General features: G+C 38.5%; 1 protein-coding gene and 1 long non-coding RNA gene across 2 annotated transcripts in view; both read left to right on the top strand.

The window, feature by feature from the left end:
- The first annotated feature begins 1,596 nt into the window (after positions 1-1,596).
- The window catches only part of Eip93F (Ecdysone-induced protein 93F), a 98,851-nt gene continuing 78,027 nt past the window's right edge, over positions 1,597-22,420 (top strand). The window contains exon 1 of the mRNA XM_067151229.2: positions 1,597-1,679. The gene's annotated coding sequence lies outside the window, so the exon portion shown is untranslated. The remainder of the gene's footprint in view (positions 1,680-22,420) is intronic.
- Positions 1,686-21,275, top strand: LOC136877300 (uncharacterized). Its single transcript, XR_010860750.2, has 2 exons — positions 1,686-2,038; positions 20,788-21,275. It is a non-coding gene; the product is annotated as an uncharacterized lncRNA (long non-coding RNA).

The raw sequence follows: 22,420 nt of genomic DNA, 5'->3' as shown, positions 1-22,420 counted from the left end.
TTTTCCATTAGTTGAATTTGAATGTTTTTTGAAGTTCATTATTTTAATAACATGTTTAGTTCATTTAGTATATTTGGAAAATTCAGTATCGTCACTTTGTTTAGTTCTAAATCGCAGAGCTTATTGCTATCTGTTGGGGTTTTAATAATCCTATAACTTAAATATTAGAAATCAGGCTATGAATATTTGTAATTGCGAAGGGTTAGGCGATGTAGGAGGACTTTTAGAACCCCACGTCCCCATTCGAAAAGTTATTTATTATCTCTTCTATAGTGACAAATATTTTGTAACGTCTTTCTAAAATACAATGTTTAACCATCAGTATTTTTTACAAGAATGTGTAGGCCTACGAAAGTACGAAAGCTTGTTTAGGAAATTCGCACCGCCACACACCATCGTCACAAGGGCACAGGAATCATTTAGTGAGACTGTTTTGTTATTAGAATTAATTCTTATTCTTGCCGAAAATGTAGCATATTTAATGTTTCCCCTAAACCTGTAGCAGAACAACTGTACCTACCCGGGACTCAAACTCACACCTATAGAGAAGCTTTCATTTACTTCGTAAAAAAAAAAAAAAAAAAGATATTCGCATCTCAAAATAATTGATAAATTCTAATTATTACTAAATATGGGGCGATTTGAATTCACAATCAAAAAAAAAAAAAAAAAAAAGGTTCATGTTGCTGGAAGAGAAACCAGGTATGGACAGTTAGGAAAAAAATATTATCCTAGTCAAGGACAGACATGAGTGTTCAATACACCTGACGGGAAAGAAATACTTCAGGTTTGTGCTTATGTAATGTTTTAGTACAAGGAAATAGATGCCTTATAAAAATAGATAAATTAGGGAAAATCTTAAGGTAATTTGTATCCAAGTTCTACTTGAAACTTACAGACCGCATGAGTTATCCTTTATAATAAAGTAAGACTAAATAAGACACGTGAAAAGATAAAATTTCGATTGCACTTTACAAAGTTCGACAAGTTTGTCACAGAACGCTCATATGTACACGTTAATGCGGGTTTGACGTTAGGTATAACTCAACAGTATCAGAAAGTAGTATGTCGACCTCAATAATCTGTAATGATTCAGGATAAATACAAAAATACGTACGTGTTTTGTTTTCCCAATAAATTCACAATGCAGCTTAACAAGAATACTCCCGAAAAACAGGTTTGGGCGTGGCGTTGCGAAATATTTTGTACTGCAATGTGGTGGTGAGTGTATGTGAGAGAGTGTGTATGTATGTGTGTGTGTGTGCACACTGTGTATAAAAAACAAAAATAATAAAATAAGTACAAAAAGTGTCAGGGTCAGATTCGATAGCATTCGGTTCCGGTGCTTGCAGCTCACTAGTTGTTCGCGGGCTGTCTCAGTAGCCTGACGGAGGGAGGCCCTCTCAAAGTCGGCCGGCTGCTTGCCACTTCTCTCACTCGGACAACTTCGGGCCGATCCGTTGCGCCCCGATCCATATCCGAAAAGGTCATTAGTGGAGTAGCGGAAGTGAATACAAGGGTAGGGCCTACAATATTTTTTGGTCGGGGAGGGGTGGTAGCGCTGTGGGTGGGGGGGAAAGTCGGAAGGGAGAGGGATTCAACCGGGTCGATCGTGGTGAAGAAGAAGGAGAAAAATCATCACCGCGAAGAGATTTGCTCTAAAATTCTTTACTCCAAATGTAAGTGTATTTGTGTTATTAGAAATACTTCTTCTTATGCGTGTGCGTATTCTGGTGATTGATTTCTTTTGATTATTAACGAATTAATTTGTTCATATTGGGGTGGGGAGGGGCGGCACAATATTCTCTCCCCACCAACCTCGAAATCCCCCCTTCGCGCTCTCTAGCCGTTCCGCTAAAGATCGCATCGAAGACGCGGCAAAAGGCGGTGCAACGTGTTGCGTCATGAGGGACGTGACGTCACACGAGTAGGGTGAAGGCAAAAATGGCGGAGTGCTCCTATGCTCGTTGCGTCCAGGAGCGCCGAGCAATCAAAAAAGAGCTGCAAAGATGGACGAAGAATATGGTTTTCGTTGTAGGTGAGTGAAATAAGTGTTGTAGAATCATATGAGGATTTGTCTGTTATATTATTCATGCAGTATTAGTGCGAAATAATTAACGTATTTGCGACCTGTTGCCAAAAAATCCCTAAAACAAGATTCAGTAATTCGGCAAGGGGTCATGATTGCAATTACTCGAACCCCCGGTGCATGAACTTATGTTATGAGTGGAATAGTTGTTCTGGTAAGGTGTACCAGGTAACTTCTGTGTTATAAATCGTAGATAACCGTGTTCTTTATCGATTTGTGCACGTGTATTGTGGAAATTGGTTAGTGTTTGTGCATGGCGACGAGTTAAATATCAGCTGGCATGGGGGGTTGAGCTTTCTACATGGAACAGCGGGGGCCTACTTGTCATCGACTTAGTACGTAACTGCCGCTGCCATGACCCACCACAATATTCGTGAGGTAAATACTAGGTGAAAATGGAAAAGTAGGTGAAGTTATTTTGGCAGTGTTTGATGTTCGAATTTATAAAAAGTGCTCTGTTATAGTGTGTTACGCTATATTATTAAAATTATTACTCTGAAAGAAGATATAATGAAACGTTATCATTGAAATACTCTGCACTGAAGTGTGGCTGGTTCACGGAATGCATTGCGGTTGCAGTTATCCGTGCATAGGAGTAGCCTGTGCAATTTTTCGCTGCATATTGCAGTTATTCGCGAAGGACACGAACGTTCTGTTTGCTTTTAAGAAGATTGATAGTTGATTTATCACGAAATACGAGAGAAGATACAATTAATATGTTTTGTTAAGAAGTTATATCATTTTAAAACAAAAATCGTGTGTTGATAATATTTATACGCTTGATGTTGATTAATGTTAAAATGAATATTAAGAACGAAGATTGAAACATGGATATTTATTTTTGTTAGAAAATTAAATTCTTCAAGTTTGCATGCGTTCAAGTGTGTTATATGTATGTGCATTTCGAATTCTGATGGTAAATAATGTCAGACTTATTGGACTTGCATCAGTGGTGACTGAAGGTAAGTCATTGTGTTTATTTAATACAGTATTGAAGAAAACATTGTAGGAAAGTAATCGTCGTCTATGCATCTTGTAATTATTGCAGTTCATGTTTTTATGATTACGGATACGCAAGAGTGTATTAGAATTAAATTAGGGTCGCGGAAATGAAGCGGAACAGTTAATATTTTTTGTTTCAGAATTAAGTTCTGTTATGACATCTTCTGTACCGTGTTACACCATCAGAATACCGTGAATAATGCCTTGCGACGTCAATTAGTGTTCGGTTGATCTTAAAATTTATTTGCAAAATTATACGAAAAGTGCAGGCGGAACTGAAAAATATTCATGGAGGGCAGTAACGTGGGAGCCTAGAGGGATACTGTATATCTGTTTCCTTTTTCTGGTATCACACATGCCCCAAAACAATACAGCTAGTTATGTTTTGTTCTGTTCCAGATTTATACTTATTTAATACTTGTCGTGGCTTTATCGTGGGCCCTTTGTGGTGTGTGATGAATTTTCTCAGTGATCCATAGGTTTGTTTTTCTGCACGCGGTGTTATTATTTTTGTTTTTCTGATAGAAACGTTACATTTCCATGAAATTATTTGGTCCACATTAGAGTAAACCGATTTATGTTTGTTGTCAATTTGTGTAGTCAATATTGAATGGCATCTGTTGCTCTTCTTTTTGGATAATTATTGTATTTCGCTTCTGTGTTATTAGTAGATACGTTGCTACAAAATACTTTCAACTTGTTGAGCAGTACCGGTAGTCTCATCTAAAATATTAAATCATTAAGTTAATGATATTCTGTATTTTTAATGCGAGATAGGGGGATTAGTTTTGGTTTTAAAATACTTATGTAGGCCTATGTATGTAAATGGGTCTCGTGTAGATATTATAATCTGTTAATGATCATGCTGGTAAAATTTATAGCAGGGTTACTTTTGATGTGAAATAACTACCTGTTAGGTCTAGCTAAAAAGTACTGTTAACTCTTGTTAGTTACTGCTTAATAACTTCTTTAAAATTAGACTTTCTTACTGTATTTGAATGCTTTGTGCACTTTTCAGTAGGTAATTTGTTGTGATGTTTCATTTGGAGTACATAAAATGCAGTCAATTTTTAAGATAGTTGCAGATGGATAGTTTTAGATAGCCATTGTAGTTTAGAGTCAGCGTTTAGGAAGGCTCTTTACAGTTAGGAGTCTAGTTTGTAAAGAAATGGAAGAGAAAAAAAGGGATTTTTTGAGAAGAGACTTGTGTACCAACATATTTTTATTTTGTTCTTGCAGCATCACTGATTTAAGGATCCATGTAAGACCATCTTTTGAATTTTGATCATTCATGAAGAATATTGGAGACCTCAAACTTGATATTCTTCTTGTGAAATATTTTTTTAAAAATTTATATGGATATTCTTTTTTTTATGATTGGTAATGTATATGGTAACTTAAGAGAAGGTATAGGGAAGTGCTGAAATTGTTATTGTATCTTAATAGTTCCCCCACTTCTGCAGGTTATAGAATGAAGTTTGATAATATACTATTTTTTGGCATATATGAGGTAGAATTATACTTTGATGAGAAGGGTTAATTCAAGTGCAGCTAAGGGCAGCTGTGTATGTCTACCAGGTTTGAAATTTCATCAGAAATAACTTCTACACCTGTTGCTTAATTAGGGCCCTGTTTTCATAATGGAAGCGAGTACATATTTTGTTATACTCTTTTTTCTTTTTTTTTCACTCGATACTGATCTGCATGTAGGGCAGTCACGCAGGTAGCAGATTCCCTATCTGTTGTTTACCTAGCCTTTTCTTAAATGATTTCAAAGAAATTGGAAATTTACTGAACATCTCTCTTGGTAAGTTATTCCAATCTGTAACTCCCCTTCCTATAAACAAATATTTGCCCCAATTTGTCCTCTTGAATTCCAACTTTTATTTTCATATTGTGATCTTTCCTACCTTTAAAGATACCACTCAAATTTATTTGCCTACTTATGTCATTCCACGCCATCTCTCAGTTGGCAGCTCGGAACATTTCAGGTTTCCAATGGGAATCAACATCTTTATCACATACCACTTATATAATAGAGTTTTAGGAATGTTCCACCATTCAACCCATTGTAAACTATTTAAAATTTTATCGAGTTAATTTTGCAGTGAATGTTTAGCGGTGGATAAGGTGCATGGAGATTTGTTGATGAGATTGTGTTTATACAATTTAAAGGCTTATTGCAGTTGGTTAATGATTGATATTGACACATTTACAGTAATTGCTAATCTGGGAGGTGAGGGTTGGGGTGATCTCCGTTGGTATGTGAATGTATTGAAGCTTACTTCTCCATGGACTGCATGAACGGTGTAAATAAGCTCATAGTATCAGTTTAGAATCTTAAAATTTTGTCAGAATGATCAGTGTACAGACAAATGACTTTTGGCCATTTTATTAATATAGGATTATTTTTGTGAGGGTGCCAACTGATTAGGCCTACCAATTACTCGCAAATGTAACAATTTGTGTGGGAGTGAGCAATATAATTTGTAAATGTAGTGCCATCAGATTGTACTATATGATACCATAATCATTTTTACTAAATTTGGGTATGCTGTGTCAAGTATAGTGGCACAGGTGTTTACATTCAGGAGGTACTATTGAACATTCGATTATAGTTCAGGGAGAGTAGTTTAGGTTGTTTAAATCTACCCATCTCATCTTAGTCAATGTGCTCTCAGATAAATAAACTCCTTTAAAATTAAATTCAGGTTTCTTGGCATCTCTACACTTAATGGAATATTGAGGCAACTTTTATCATTAAAGCATTACTGAATCTATGAACTTGTCTCTGGTAAGACCCCAACTAGAGTATGGTTCCAGTGTATGGGACCCTCACCAGGATTACTTGATTCAAGGACTGGAAAAAATCCAAAGAAAAGCAGTTCGATTTGTTCTGGGTGATTTCCGATAAAAGAGTAGCGTTACAAAAATGTTGCAAAGTCTGGGCTGGGAAGACTTGGGAGAAAAGAGACGAGCTGCTCGACTAAGTGGTATGTTAATTCAACAATGTTACAAAATTTTATTGAGATCCACCTATTCAATACACATTAGGTTCTTAAAAGTGAGATTTACATCTTGTCATCTTAATGTGTATTGAGTGAGTGGACCTCAATAAGCTTTTGTAATATTGTTGAATTAATGTACATTTCAATACAGACCAGTCATGATCTTTTTAACATGTAAGTGGTATGTTCCGAGCTGTCAGTGGGGAGATGGCATGGAATGACATCAGTGGAGTTTGAGTGCTGTATTTAAAAGTAGAAAAGATTACAGTATGAATTCAAGAGGACAAATTGGGGCAAATATTTGTTTGTAGGAAGGGGAGTTAGGGATTGGAATATTTTACCAAGCGAGATGTTCGATAAATTTCCAATTTCTTTGCGACCGTTTAAGAAAAGGCTAGGAAAACAACAGATAGGGAATCTGCCACCTGGGTGACTGCCCTAAATACAGATCAGTAGTGACTGATTGATTGTTTGTAATGTATTAATCTGATAAAGAAAGGTATTCTGACTCAAGTAATTCTTTGGATTGTATAGAAATAGCTCGACTATCTGTATAAATGGACAGAAAGACAATTTGGCTGTTGTTTAGGGTATAAGTGGCAAGAGGCTTAAGATTAAAATATGAAACCAAAGCAAAGGAAATATCCAGATGTGTATACTTACAAGAAGGGTTTGACTTGTATGAGTGAATAACTGGAGATTGCCTATCTGAAAGAATAACGACTGAGAGGATTCGTTGTGCTGACCACATGACACCTCGTAATCTGCAGGCCTTTGGGCTGAGCAGCGGTCGCTTGGTAGGCCAAGACCCTTCAAGGGCTGTAGTACCACGGGGTTTGGTTTGGTAGACCTACAGACTAACAATTCGTAGACTTAACAAGTAGCGACTGATAAGTAACGGAAGGTGTTTAATTTTGTGTACAAGTCTTGTAGATGTATTTACGGTGGACAATATTTTTCAAGAAATGACCTAAATATAATTTGTTTTTAACATAACAACTAGAGCAGTTTATTTCTACATAGTTTTTTAAGATAGGAAAGTTTATTCAGAAAACTGTAGTTGAGCAATGTTTTGGTATCAAAATATTAAAACACCCCCAGTTTTTTTTATGATGAGGGGCTGTTGTATGTATCAACCCATGCTATTGTTTGGAGAGAATGCTACCATTTATCTCTTGTTTACAAAAGGATGGTTGAAAGAGTAACAGGTGTTAAACTTTCTTATTCCTGTCGGTAAATGTCGGAAACTTCTTTCACAATAAATTATTCTATATTTTATTACTGAAAGAAATTTTAATCATTTCTGTGGAGTAATTTTTATTACTAAATTTTCAAGACCATTCATTTTAATGAATGGAGGTTTCTTTAAAGAATACTTTTTAAATTCTCCTCCGTTGATGTAGAGGCCAATGAATATAGGATAAACGGATGTGATAAATATGTATGATAAATAATTCAGTGACACACTAAGACAAACTTGGATATTCTTGTAACTTTTCCATGAACTAGAGCACTTTTAGTCGGGCAAATCCATCGATTGTTCCGTATTTTGAAACTCAGTTTACCTATCTCCATCACTTCAAATTGAAGAACAGAAGACTTATATGCAGTTAACAGAGAATCGGTATCAAATTGGTGTTTAAATTGAACTTCTCTATTATAAAAGTCTGACTTGCGTATCTTGTAGGTCTGTCTTTTTTCCTATTATTTCTTATGACGGTTTGACAGTCAGTGAGCTATCTCATAATAGTAGTCTAGTTTTATGGAGCCTGCCTGGTATCCATGATCGTTAAGGTATAAAGTCTATATGGTCTGACACCGTGGTTAGCCAGTCAGAGTCCCATTGGTTGAAAAAAATTTCTCCATCAGAATGTTGGCCGGCACGGTAGGAGAGATGTTGGTATAAAATTTCTAATCATTAGATTGCGTGCCTATAGCCTGAATTAAATTCCAAACCTCTCTGCTGTGTTCATATGGCGTGAGGGCATATGATGCTGTTTATGGTGATCCAACCGTCGGATGGAGACATAAAGCCTTAAGCGACCCCTTGGTGCTGTTCGACAAGAGTAGGCTATGTGCTGGCACCAGGTTTTACCCTCTCCCGTCTTGCTATCATCTATCACTTATTTCATTTCATCTCATTAACTCCTCTGATGAGGTTGGTGCCTGGAAGGGTATGCGATCATGAAACTTGCTACGAAGGTATATCTCACTTCATACCTGATTCCATAGACAAACAGGACAAGGGTTGAACATGCAATGGTCAAGTTTTATGGGTGGTATTGAGAACTTCTTGCTTAGAAGTAACTGGACCTTCCGTTTTCTCTGTCATCGCAGAACAGTATTAGAACAAGTATCATAATTTGCTCTATGATGGGAACCAAGAAAATTTACAGTGGCATGCTCTTTTCTTTCATTTCTTGATTACTTCTAATTAATTAACTCTGATTGCAAGATGTAATAATGTATTTTACATGTACCGGTACAGGTTTTCAAATTCTGTAATTAACTTGGAAGAAAATGAAATGCTTTAAAAGGTGACCAACCAGCATTGAAAGCATTAACGATGGGAAGATCTTTAGTTCCTTTAGTTGCTCAAAGAGTAGAGGAAGGAAAAGTTGAAGTGCTGAACTTCATCGCAAGGCTTGTGAACATTCCAACAACACACAGTTTGGTCAGATAGGTCTAGATAGGTCTAGTCCTTACCTAGCAGCTGTCACTTTGCTAGTTCAAATTCATGTATCTTATAAGACCACACTATAGCCTATGGACAGCTAGCTAGCCCTCGCTCGACTTGCAACTACCACTAATTATCAGAAGGTTCTGCTGTACAGAAACTATCTGAATCCACAGTAAAATAATTAACTTATGGTATTATGGTTAAAAATAGTGCCCATACAGGAGATGTTGCAAAGCATTGTTTCATTTTAGCAGGGTTGCCTAACCTTTTCATGTACCGGGGCGCACCTAATGCTTGGCTATGGAGGCGCAGGTGTCTTTTAATGATTACAGTAGTAGTTGTAATAGTAGAAAATAATAATACAGGAACATGTGGGCTAATATTTGACAAATTTAAAACATATTGTACTTAGATAATTAGTGTGAAATCTGGCACTGGATGTTTGCTGCAAATTGACAAAAATCAGGTGTGTAGCTGGAACAGGCTGCTCGTAATACATCATCCAGATGAGAGTCGGTCAAGCAGGAATTTAAAACAAATTTGTGATGATGTTCATTGATGAGGACGAGACTTTGCATAGATATATATTGAACCAAAGCACGAATATATTTTCAGAGCCACACTACGAATCTTATGATATCTATTTCTGTCCACTAAATCCCAGAAATTGAAACATGCAGTATAGGAGGATTTCAAAGCAGTCTCCTCTTTTCTCTTGGGAGATGTAAAATTTCTAGTTGTACTCCTTCATTATTAGGGTAGCCTACAAGTTCACTAACTTTGACAGCATTGAATGGATTTTTGATGAGCATTGCCACTGGTTCTGAATATGAAAAGTGGTTAGATCTTTTGTCAAATTCCATGAAAGGTGCTGGATGAATGGAAACAGATCACATTCATTGCTGCTGATAGTTTCCACAATTGATTGCAAGCATGGAAAGAGTGGAAGAAAACTCCTGTATAAATGTGCAATCCATACTTGAATTTTCTTTTGAAAAGCGTTTATTGTACTATCATTCCCTTGTGATTCGAGATTTAATTTCGAAGTGATACCTTCCAGGAAAGCTAAATCTAGCAGCCATGCTGTATTATCAAGTTCCTCGTAATACGGACCATGACATGATTTAAGAAGTTCTTTGAAATCATCTAGGGGACTGCAGGTCTTCCTAGTTTTTCCTCTGACAAGCCACCTCACTTCTTTAGAAACAATCTCTCTTTTTTTCATCTTGCTTGTTCAAAAGCTTCTTGATCAATCGATGACAAGTGGAGGATGATCTGCTGTAGGGTAGTTAAAAACGTGTGTGTGGCCACTTTCGCAATATGCTCAAGCTTCAACACCTTAGCGCATAAAGCTTCCTGGTGAATAATGCAATGGTGTGAAAGAAACTGTGGAAATGATTCATCTTTAGCACAAAGAGCAAGAAATCCATTGGTTTTGCCATTCATTGCAGGCACTCTAAGTTGTTGTACCAACAAGTATTGAAAGATGCAAGTTACTATCCTTCACAAATTTTAGGGATGAATGAAAAACACAATCTTGCCTAGCACTTTCTTGAAGGACAAATAGTTTAAGAAACTCTTTGTTCACTGTAAAATTAGAAAATACCATTGTAATACATATTACACAACCGTGCTACGTCTGACATGCCCATACTTTCATCGAACTGAAGTGAAAAATGTTCACATGACCATAAATCACTAACTTATATAACTGAGATTCCATATCATCAGAAGTATGCTGATTCCATCTATAAACAGTTTGGTGGGACAACTTAATATTTTTGATGGAAGAAACTAGTTCATATTTATCTTTGCGAACTTCAAACAGAGATTCACCAGCACCGATAATTGCTGCTTTAACTACTACACCATCGCTGAAAGGCTTCTTTCACTTAGCTTTTTTACAAAATTTGCTCTATTTGTGTTACTTGATTGCTGAATGGGCTTTATAAATTGTTGCAATGTTAATTTGGATGTAAGATTCTTCACTCTGTCTCTCCTCAGTTCTGAATTGATTGGGAATTCATTATCGAAGTTCTTATGTTTAGTTAAAAAATGTTGCTGTACATTACATTTTTTGGAATACAAACACTAGCATTATGAAGTAAACATGGGTACCGATTTGCCTTTGAACTAAACATAACAGTATTGCTCCTCTCATTCACTATTAACATTGTAGGTTCCTTAATGATTTACTCACAGTTAGAATCACTGCATAAAATATTGTGAATTAATAACTGATGTATACTTTTCACAGCCAATATAAATAAAAATTGAGGTTGTGAAAATTCAGTCTTAATTGAATATAATTAAAAGTTTAAATATATAAGTTGAAGTGAAGAGCAAATTAAAGCCATTTATAGATAACTAGCACACTGCTTGTTTTCACAGTACAGTCGAAATTCAACTGATGATCCTTGAAGCTACTTGTTCCACAGCCATGAATAGCAGATGCTTTGTAAGAATGGTGAGAAGGAAGGATTTAACTTATGAAACATTCTCAGTGTGATAGTTTCCTGGAAGGTGTTCTTACTACAAAATACCAAATGTTATCATCCTTCAGCCTGTCCACATTCATAGCGTAATGGTTAGTGTTATTGGCTGTCGTCCTTGGGGGCCAAGGTTCGATTCCCGGTACTGCCAGAAATTTAATATTGGCAGGAAGGCTGGTATGTGATTGAAATGGTACATGCAGCTCACCTCCACTGGGGGTATGCCTGAAAAGAGCTGCACCATGAGGACGCGAGTGTACTTTACTTTAGCCCCCAGCCTTTCTCTACAATGCCTGGCACTCAACAGGAAGCAAGGATTAAAATGTACAGAGGTATCACAGTACCTGGTGCACTTCAAAAGCACATGGTACCTGAGAGAATAAATATCAGAGGGGGTGGTGTGTAGAATGAGTACAGCCAAAACTAAGAAGAAAGAGGTGAATCATAATTCTGAGAATGTCAGGAGAAAATTTAACCATTACATGTTAAAAAATAATCCTAAACTCTTAGCTAATGTTAAAGTTGGCTGGTTTTTTGGGCACTGTAAAAAGTATCCACAGGTTCTGCAGTATATCATAAAAAGGAAACTCATTGCTGACCAGGCAAGGACCTTTCTTGGTTGAGGAGTAAAAGAATATCTTTCCAGCTCCGGTCTACCCATATAAACTACCTTTTCACAAAGAACTAGCTTTTGTCGTTTGAATGTTGGAAGTTATAACAAAAGATGCTTTAATTCTGTAGACTTTTTGAAGAAGAGCCTGTTGTTTTGTTTGTAGCAGTTTGTTCCCTCTGGGGATCATTCAGAATCTTACTTTTTTTTAAAATCATGTTTGCTATATCAAGTACTTTGTTACTTACACCAAGGGAGTTGGCCGTGCTGTTAGGGCCATACAGCAGTGAGCTTTCATTCGGGAGATAGTGGGTTCGAACCCCACTCTCGGCAGCCCTGAACATGGTTTTCTGTGGTTTCCCATTTTCACACCAGGCAAATGCTGGGGCTGTACCTTAATACCACAGCCGCTTCCTTCCCACTCCTTGACTTTTCCTATCATCGCCATAAGACCTATTGGTGCGATGTAAGGCAGATTGTAAGAACTAGTGTGATGCAAATACATAGCATAAAGCTCTGCTGTTAGTAAAAGATCAGTGGTCCTTGATTTGTATCTTGTTGATATTCTGTGAAAATGAAGAAGAATCTCTATGTTTATTATCTCCTTCTGGTTTCAGGAGTAATATTTCTTTCTTGAGTATTGTTGCTTTCAGTTAATGACCCATTTTAAGGAGCATTTGCTCGGTGGTCATCAACCTCATGACTGATAAATGAAGGAGAAGAGTTTGATTTTTTTTTAACTAGAGTTAATAAAGAACATGAAAGGCAGTAATCAGTGAGATAATATAACTAACTAGCTGGTACAAAAAATAACAAGGGTGGTGGGGAAGATCAGATCGTAAAATGCTTGGGAGTATATCCTGGGAAAAGCAGTTTGAAGGAATGCTGGGCTTTTGTAAAGGTCCGTGGTCACCAGATGCATTTCAGAAGTTGTCAGCTCCAGAACAAGGATAATATAACTTTTAAAAAATCATGTTTACTGTATCGAGTGCTTTATTACTTACCCCTCATTGAACTAGTGTAATGATAACTTAAGAACTGTTCGCTTTTAACTGGGATCTTGGCAGATTTTCTATCACTGAAACAAGGGTTCTGACCTGTTGGTTCATGCTTTGGTTTGAGAGATTTGCAAAATTCTTAAGAATATTGACTAATTGTCATATACAGTGAAAATGAAATAGTTATTGGTTGTGATATAAAAAAAACTTTTAGATATAGGCATCATTGATATTTTTTTCATTGGAATATTTGCTTTGTAAAACTTATGCTCAGTTAGTATACAGTTTAACTCCCAGGATTGGAGAAAATATATAGGACTAACAATGCCCTGGATGCATAAAAAACAGGCCATTAACACTCAATATATCTTTGGATCACGTGATTCTCTTGGAAAACTCATTCATTCCAAAAGTGCATTGTATTAAAGGGGCTTCTTATTCGGGAGATAGTGGGTTTGAACCCCACTGTCGGCAGCCCTGAAGATGGTTTTCCGTGGTTTCCCATTTTCACACCTGGCAAATGCTGGGGCTGTACCTTAATTATGGCCACGGCTGTTTCCTTCCCACTCCTAGCCCTTTCCTGTCCCATCGTCGCCATAAGACCTTCTGTGTCGGTGCGACGTGAAGCCAATAGCAAAAAAACAGCTTCTTATTCCTGATGATTCAAAGGTTTTGTTCCTCTTAAATGAATATAAACTCTTGATGTTCTGTTTTCTTTTTTAGACAACCATTGGTTATCTTTCACTGTAGCCTATCTCAGTCATAATACAATAATTTGAATTCTGAGTTGCCCTGTGAGCAGTATCATTTGCTAAATTTTCCACTCTTGTGGTTGGCACACGGCAAATGCTACTGCTGTAATATATTTCCATTTGAATTCTCTGATAAGGGTATGCAGATTTAAATAGCAGTCTGTGAATGTCTACAGCAGATTGTGTAATTTATCTTCAGAGATATGGTATTACCATCTGGTGGGCCCTTGCATATCAGTAGGCCTATGCACTAAACTGCATATTATATTAAAACCTGTAATACTGCTTTGTAAGAATGCATGGGTACTCTTTCTCTATACCTGTTGCAGCTTGTGTTGTATGCACCCCTGCTCTGTTATAATTCCCTGTAAGTTACCATCTGTATGCAGTTCAGTTTACTGCTGAAAGCAATAATCCTCTCGTTAGAAGCAACTTACTTTTTAATGCTTATTTCTTCTAGTAACATTATGACTATCAGTTTGGTGGATTGTCAGGAATATACTTTATTCAGGCAAAAATGAAGCAAAGGTATGTTAAATACAAGTCACTGTTGCAGTTCTTATGTTTAATTCATATCAGCCCCTCCAGAGTTTTATGACTGGCAAACCAGGAGACTTCGGTTGTACACTTATCCCAGACTTTCCTTCACTAACAGTTTCCCAGATCAACTCATGGTCTATTCTAACCCCAACGGTATTAGGTTAGTCTGGCTTAGGTGATCAATTCACAGTGTTGGTCCGACTCGTTGGCTGAATGGTGAGCGTACTGGCCTTCGGTTCAGAGGGTCCCAGGTTCGATTCCCGGCCGGGTCGGATATTTTAACCTTCATTGGTTAATTCCATTGGCCCGAGGGCTGGGTGTTTGTGCTGTCCCCAACATCCCTGCAACTCACACTCCACACATAATACTGTCCTTCACTACAATAACACATGGCAGATACCGCCCACCCTCATCGGAGCGTCTGCCTAGAAATAGCCACACGAAATTATTATTTACAGTGTTAAGTGTCACCAGAGGCTGATATTCCCTTTGTTTTGTTCCATAAAAACAATCGCGATCACTAACACAGGGTTCATCTCAAACAGCGGATATTGTATAATAACTTGGTGACTTGGAATCTAACTCACATAGCAAGGCGGCTGCAGTTCGAATCTGGACGTGCGCATGTTTAAACTTAGACGAGAAATCATGTTCTCGAAGCTTGCATACAACAGAGGTCCAAATACACTCACATTTTGTATTGTTTTATAAAATTAATTTTAAGTGCAAGTTTTGTATTTCATCCTTTTTCTTGTTTGCTTTCTCTGTAGTGATGAAGATTAAAGCGTGATATTTCAAGGAAGTTAATCGAGAAAATTGCATGGTTAGATCGCACTGGTAGAAACGGATACTTCTATAATCTGCTTTACGTCGTACTGACATAGATAGGTCTTTTGGCGACGATGGGATGGCAAAGAGCTAGGAGTGGGAAGGAAGCGACTGTGGCCTTAATTAAGGTACAGTGCCAGCATTTTCCTGGTGAGAAAATGGGAAGCCACGGAAAACCATCTTCAGGGCTGCCGGCAGTGGGGTTCGAACCTACTATCTCCCGAATGCAAGCTGATAACTGCGTGACCCTAACCGCACAGCCACTTGCTCGGTACGGATACCTCTAATCCAACGGTGTCCGAAAAATTAACTTTTCGAGCGGCTGCGAATTGGTGAAAGATTCTTTCGAAAACAAACCTTGCGAGATCGAGATAGTGTCAACAAGTGACGCGATTCAGACTCTGCGGATCCTGATTGAGAAACACCGTGAACTACGTAAAGACATCCGTATTTTTTGTATTCAACGATCCGGAGAAAACCTTTGATCGTGTTCATAGAGATACTGTCTGGCAGCACTACGACATCGTTAAGGCCCTGAGGTGTATGCGAAGATGATTCAAGACATACACCTACGTCCATCTACTAAGTGAAAACCACTGCAAGTGTTTCGGGCAGTTTTCATGTTGATTTCTGTGTCTCAACCACCTGACGGGAGTAGTTGATGACAGACCTGCCGTAGATCATATTTAGCGCAGACGACATTGTTTTGGTTGGTGAGGAGGTCTTGGAACGATGGCGAGCAATGTTAGAGGCAAATGGATTCAGAATAAGTCGTAAGATGACAGAGTACATGTTCGTCAGTTTTGTGCAGCCCGGGCAAGCGGGCCCACGAATTCTTTTTTGCTGGAGAACCGCTGATGATCGACAAGTTCAAGTATCTCGTATCAAGCAGCATCTCAGAGATATGTTACCTGCAGTGTCTTTCTTCCTAATCTTAGACCAACTTAATTGAAAAATGAAAGATTTTTAGTACAGTAGGCCCTTTCGATTGAAAAATATTCTCTTGAGACTAGCTCGTTACAAGGGATTTTTATTTCAGAGTATTTTTTAACTATACAGTAGGTGTTACTGACAAATTACCGTCATCATAAAGATTTTTTCTTTGTTAAAATAACAGCTCATAACCCCACGAATCGTCCAGTTGCTTACTAGTTCATAGTTCTATTTTTCCTAATATTCTTCGAACGATGTTTGATTCTTATGTCCATATTTGAATTTTAGAAAGTCTGTGGGGAACAAGGAAAGAATGTATTCTTACATTTCTGTGATTGAGAGTATTTGTAGAAGAGAGGCTAGGGAGTTGAGAGTAATTCATGTATTTTGGAGATGTGCGGTTGGGAAGGAGTCTTTTAATATGACTTGGAAGTTCTCGTAATGCAGAAATTACATAACTTTTCGAAGCCCCGCGTAGAAACGTGGGAGTAGTACCAATATTCTATATACACCAGAGAATAAATGTGAAAGTATAACCAGAAATTACTTTCTTGTTTTTAAGAAGAAATTCTGTTTGATCACGGTAATTTGACAATAATTTATTTTTGTCGTTCACATGAGCTTTTTTAGGAGCCCGCCTGGTGGCCATGATCGTTAAGGCGCTGAAGTCTAAAAACGGTCTAACACCGAGGTTAGCCGGTTCGAGTCCCGTTGGTCGAAAAAATTTTCACCATCAGAATGTTGGCCGGCAGGGTAGGGGAGGTGGTGGTATACAATTTCTAATCACTAGATTGCGTGCCAAAAGCCTGGATTAAATTCCAAAAACCTCTCCGCAGTGCTCATATGGAGTGAGGGCATATGACGCTGTTGATGGTGATTCGTCCGTCGGATGGGGACGTTAAGCCTTGAGCAGACCCCTTGGTGCTATTCGACAGGAGTAGGCTATGTGCCGGCACCGGGTTTCACCCTCTCCCTACTATCATATATCACGTCATTCATTTCATCTCTCATTAACTCCTCTGATGAGGTTGACGTCAGGAAGGGCATCCGGTCATAAAAAACCGCCACGACAAATTCATCTCACCTCATACCCGACCCCGTAGGGAAACGGGACAAGGGTTGGACAAAGGGTTGGACAAACATGAGCTTTTTTAGGACATTTGTAAGATTATACCCGTCTTCCATAATCGTGGAAATCATAGATCCTGGAGAGGGTATTGTTTATTGTAATCTCACATTTCGATGCATGCAATTTACAGGAGTTAATATCCTATAGCATAATTGGAAAACATCCAATAAAAGCACAAATAAAGAGTAAGGTGTCCGGAAAACATAATTACCCTACATTTGTTGTTGCTAGTTGCTTTTACGTCGCACCGACACAGATAGGTCTTATGGCGACGATGGAACAGGAAAGGCCTGGGAATGAGAAGGAAGCGGCCGTGGCCTTAATTAACGTACAGCCCCGGCATTTCCCTGGTGTGAAAATGGGAAACCACGAAAATCCATCTTCAGGGCTGCCGACAGTGGGGTTCGAACCCACTATCTCCCGAATGGGAACTCTCAGCTGCGCGCTCCTAACCGCACGGCCAACTCGCCCCGTTACCCTAAATTTAACGCTATCTTGTAAGTGGTTTAGAAATTGAACAAAGAAAGACTGGCCTGAAAGGAGATTTAGAAACATTATTGTAAGAAATGAAACTTCTCAGACATGCTATATAGGTCCATCAGATACTCTGGAAACATGATCCCACCAAAAAGGTCACCAGAGTAGTCATCTTCAGTCCCTCCTTACTATCTCCGACTCCTGAAGTAAATATTAGTATTGACTGTCAAAAAAAAAAAAAAAAAAAAACGTGCGGACTAATTAGACTACGACCGAGCTCGATAGCTGCAGTCGCTTAAGTGCGGCCAGTATCCAGTATTTGGGAGATAGTAGGTTCGAATCCAACCGTCGGCAGCCCTGAAAATGGTTTTCCGTGGTTTCCCATTTTCACACCAGGCAAATGCTGGGGCTGTACCTTAATTAAGGCCACGGCCGCTTCCTTCCCACTCCTAGTCCTTTCCTGTCCTATCGTCGCCATAAGACCTATCTGTGTCGGTGCGACGTAAAGCAACTAGCAAAAAAAAATTAGACTACGATGATAAATTAATGATATGCTGTAACTATAATCTACGTATGTAATTGCTCTAGACTTCAACGACGTTATATTGTCTAGGTTGCCTCAGGTACAATTCTGTTACTAACTAGCGCGTATCAATTTTTTTCCTTCCATCAGTTTACTACCCCCACATTCCCCTAATAATTATGAATAATTTTGCAGTTCTTCCCGGATGCATCCACTCTCTGTTTAATAATTGTATAGTTTTATGTAGTTCATTTTCGTTGTTAGTTTTTCTCGTATTCTCCTCTCTCTTATTTCCCTGGTCTCTAAACAGTCTTTTACAAGATGGGCCCATCCCATTTCTTTATTTTCATCCCTAGTTTGACTTATGCTTTATTTTTGTGTACCCCCCATGCCCCTCATTTTCCTTTTTGTAATATTACCTATATTCGTGCTTGTTCTCCCAATTACATTACAAAATTCCCCTTGTATCTTTATTTTTACACTGCGAGGCTAATTTTTGTTTTTCAATAAATATTCTTAACCATTAGAAATACTTTTTTATACATTATTTGCTGATCTAAGCAATACATTTCCGAGTAGTGTCCCCTTTCTACCGTTTCCAAAATGTTCCGTACCCCATCCACCCAAGATCATTGGTTCTGATATTTCATTTGGTATTGGTATTTTGCCACCTGATCTCACGTGCAGTCTCAGCCAATACTTGATTATTTTTTAACAGACTTACATCATTGCACATCATTCTCACTCAACAGTTAGCTGTACAACTGGTTAGTCCCTAAATATTGCCAGATTTAGTCTTGCATGCATAAAGTGTTGAAACTTTTCCTTCAACTCCCCAAACCTCTGCTTCGTACAATGCCGGTACCCTGCATTTGACTAATGCATTAAAAACAATTTTATACACTCTGTATCAGTGTTGGGCATATTTTTATCTAAAATATTAATAGCTAATGGGTTTGCCCATTGTATTTGTTCTGACCTTTTTCCATATTCACTTTATGTCGTACCCAAATACACTATTTTCTTAACAACTAATTTTGTCTCACCCGTATAACCTTTTTGGTTTTCTGTGCATTCATTTTTTAAATTCCAATATTTACAGTCATTTGCCACTTCATTTATACTACCCTGCATGCTCACGGGAGCCAGTTTGAGCATAAGGATGTCATCCGCAAAAATGAGAGAATATCCTGATGCTTAAGACTTGGGTAAACAGACTTGATTAAAAAATATAATTTTTGAACAGTAGAACATATGTGCGTACATCTGTCTTATGTGTACACTAAGGTGCCTTTCAGCGTTCAGTCCGCAAGTCACTGTGAATGAGCTAAGCAACTTCAGTAGCCCTCCAATTGCAGTCAACAATCTAGTGTCTCCTACGAGTATTTCTACACCGCATACCTTACAGTAATGTATGTCCGTCTTCTACTTCTCTTTCCCTCCATGATTGAGTCAATTTGTCCGGCTTCTCATTCCGGTCACTGCTCGTGCATTTAGGGCAATCGCCCAGATGACAGATTCCCTATCTGTTGTTTTCCTGGCCTTTTCTTAAATGATCGCAAATAATTTGGAAATTTATTGACCCTATGGTTCGCATTCCACCTAAAATTGGAGGTCCCGTGGCTGTGACCACGAGATCAGTAGTCGCGTAGAAATGTTTGCTTTTTTTATTTGTTTTTGTTTTGAAGATGATATAGACAGGCTTTTTGAGACTACATTGCTTTACGCAGTAGTCAGGGACACTAGTGAAGATAATATAGTGCTAACGGGGTGATTTTAGTGCAAATATGACTATGAATAGATGCTACGAGATGAATGGGCGCTTATGCGTATATTTCGCTGATGGTGGATGTCAGAGTACCAGTGGAAGAAAGTGGCCAAGGGTGGGTTTTATTACAGACAATCAAAGGCATTTATGTTGTCCAACAGCCTGCAGTGTTAATTGGCGGTAGAGTTACGGTGGCGAGGGAAAGTTCTAATCTTACACCTTTATTGTGCCTCGTTTGCGTGGATCTTTTACTGTTTGGTATAAAATAACTAGCCGGCCCCGTGGTGTAGGGGCAACGTGCCTGGTCAGGGATTTTTTACCTGGACCTGAGGGCTGGTTCGAGGTCCACTCAGCCTACGTGATTAGAATTGAGGAGCTATCTGACGGTGAGATAGCGGCCCCGGTCTAGAAAGCCAAGATAACGGCCGAGAGGATTCGTCGTGCTGACGACACGACACCTCGTAATCTGCAGGCCTTCGGGCTGAGCAGCGGTCGCTTAGTAGGCCAAGACCCTTCAGGGGCTGTAGTGCCATGGGGTTTTGGTTTGTATAAAATAATTGAGTGGAATTGGTTTGCGCTTACTACAAGTCAGTACTGTAGATATAGTTTAGTTTCTATTTTATGGTATAGTGTGTTGAAAACTTGCAATCTAATGTTTTGGACCGTCTTATGAAACACAGCGATTTGATATGAAAATTGGTATTTTGTGACTAAAGTGGTATCATTTAGGACGAAACCTAACAGGATGAATGCCAGGTAGGGAATTCGAAATTGGAATTTGTGGACCATTTTAGACAGTATGCTTAGGATGTGTATTCTCCTAGGATGGTAGTCTAGCAAGTGCCATCGAATCAAGGTTTAGCAGAGCTAATGCAGTGAGTTGCAGTTGCAGTCCAATATTTTGTAAGAAGGAAGCGAGTTCACTGATTAAATTACCCTTACATCGCTCTGTTTTCAGGGTGACCTTGCTGTACGAGAGTGAATGCATACTGTGCCATTCCTAAGCTGGAGGTAACAGTCATGAACATTGCTACAGTGACTGCTGATTCAAACAGATGGGAACAATGCCAGGAGGACCATTACATTGAGGACGCTTCCGGCCATCGGTACATTTGCCATTTTGTCTACTTGATGGCAACTTCGACAAAGGCAGAGATATCACTGATTATGTCTGTCACAGATGCAGCCAACGCATCCAGAAGTTTCTTTCGAACACGTTTCTACAGTCCAGAAGATTTTACCCCCATTATCACCGGCCGTTGAGACATTCTTTTATTGCTAAAGAAAATTAACGACTGTTAAGACTTACATTCTTTTATAAATTGCACTAAGGTAATTGTGAACGCGTGTTTATGTATAATTAATTTATATTGGTTAATGAAGATATTCCTAACTCATTACATGAACTTTGGAAAGTATGGGTAAATAAATATATTGTTTTGTAAATGTCGAAGTATGAATCTGTTTACCCACAAACCCAGAATTATGGATGAGAAACGTGTCTGATTCAGTTGTATTTGATTTTTAACTCTGTGCCGATTCCTCAGCACCTCGGAAAACCATAACCAGTTGATAGCATGTTAAACGGCCTGTAGTTATTGTGATTTTGTTGTTAAGAAAGTGAAACCATACAGAACTAGGGAATCAGTGTTAAGAAAAATTCGGTCTCTAAGGTACCCTGCAATCATTCCTAGTGATAGCTCCAGCTCTGAAAAACATTTTGAGGACGGAAATATGCCAGTCATTATAAAAAATTTAAGTCGTTGTAAACAGTCTTGATGGTTTGATATGCCTTCTAAAATTAAAAGCATCTCATACTCATTTGGACTCTGCCATTGGTTTTTGCGGTTTCCCTATAACTGCATGCGGGGCTGAGTGGCTCTGACGGTTAAGGCGCTGGCCTTCTAACCCCAACTTGGCAGGTTCGATCCTGGCTCAGTCCGGTGGTATTTGAAGGTGCTCAAATACGACAGCCTCGTGTCGGTAGATTTACAGGCACGTTAAAGAACTCCTGCGGGACTAAATTCCGGCACATCGGCGTTTCCGAAGACCGTAAAAGTAGTTAGTGGGACGTAAATCAAATAACATTATTATTATTCCTCCTAATGAGACCGCATTGATGCGCTGCATTTGCCACTTAAGTGGGTTTCTTCTTGTGCTTTCGCAATCCATCGTAATGATTGATGTCACCGAAGCGACAGTTTTGTGTGAGAACAAGTCTCAGGTAGACCCCAAGGCACCGGACTCCCCCAACTGCATAGCCTTTGGTGGTGCTATTTGAGGATCCAACCAGCCTCTAGGCTGATGACCTGACAGACAGATATCAGAAAACATTAAAATAATTTCATTCATAACCAGTTTTAGGAAATATAGTTCCGCCATCAGTCGAATTATTAAAATTCACATAATTGTGTCGTCTTTTAAAATGCAGAGGGCAGTTGTGCTTGTATTAAATAGGAATGACCTATCATACCGACTCAGCTGTTACAAGAATTTTATTTCATTTTAATGATTCACTGATGAAACCAAAATTCTGAAAGTCGGTTATGAATTAAATCATTTTAATGTGTGGTGATGTAGATCGTTTTTAA

This window comes from Anabrus simplex, chromosome 7, assembly GCF_040414725.1.
Source record: "Anabrus simplex isolate iqAnaSimp1 chromosome 7, ASM4041472v1, whole genome shotgun sequence".
NCBI lineage: Eukaryota > Metazoa > Arthropoda > Insecta > Orthoptera > Tettigoniidae > Anabrus > Anabrus simplex.
Note: the sequence above shows the minus strand (reverse complement) of the source record. Positions and strands in the feature narration are given on the sequence as shown.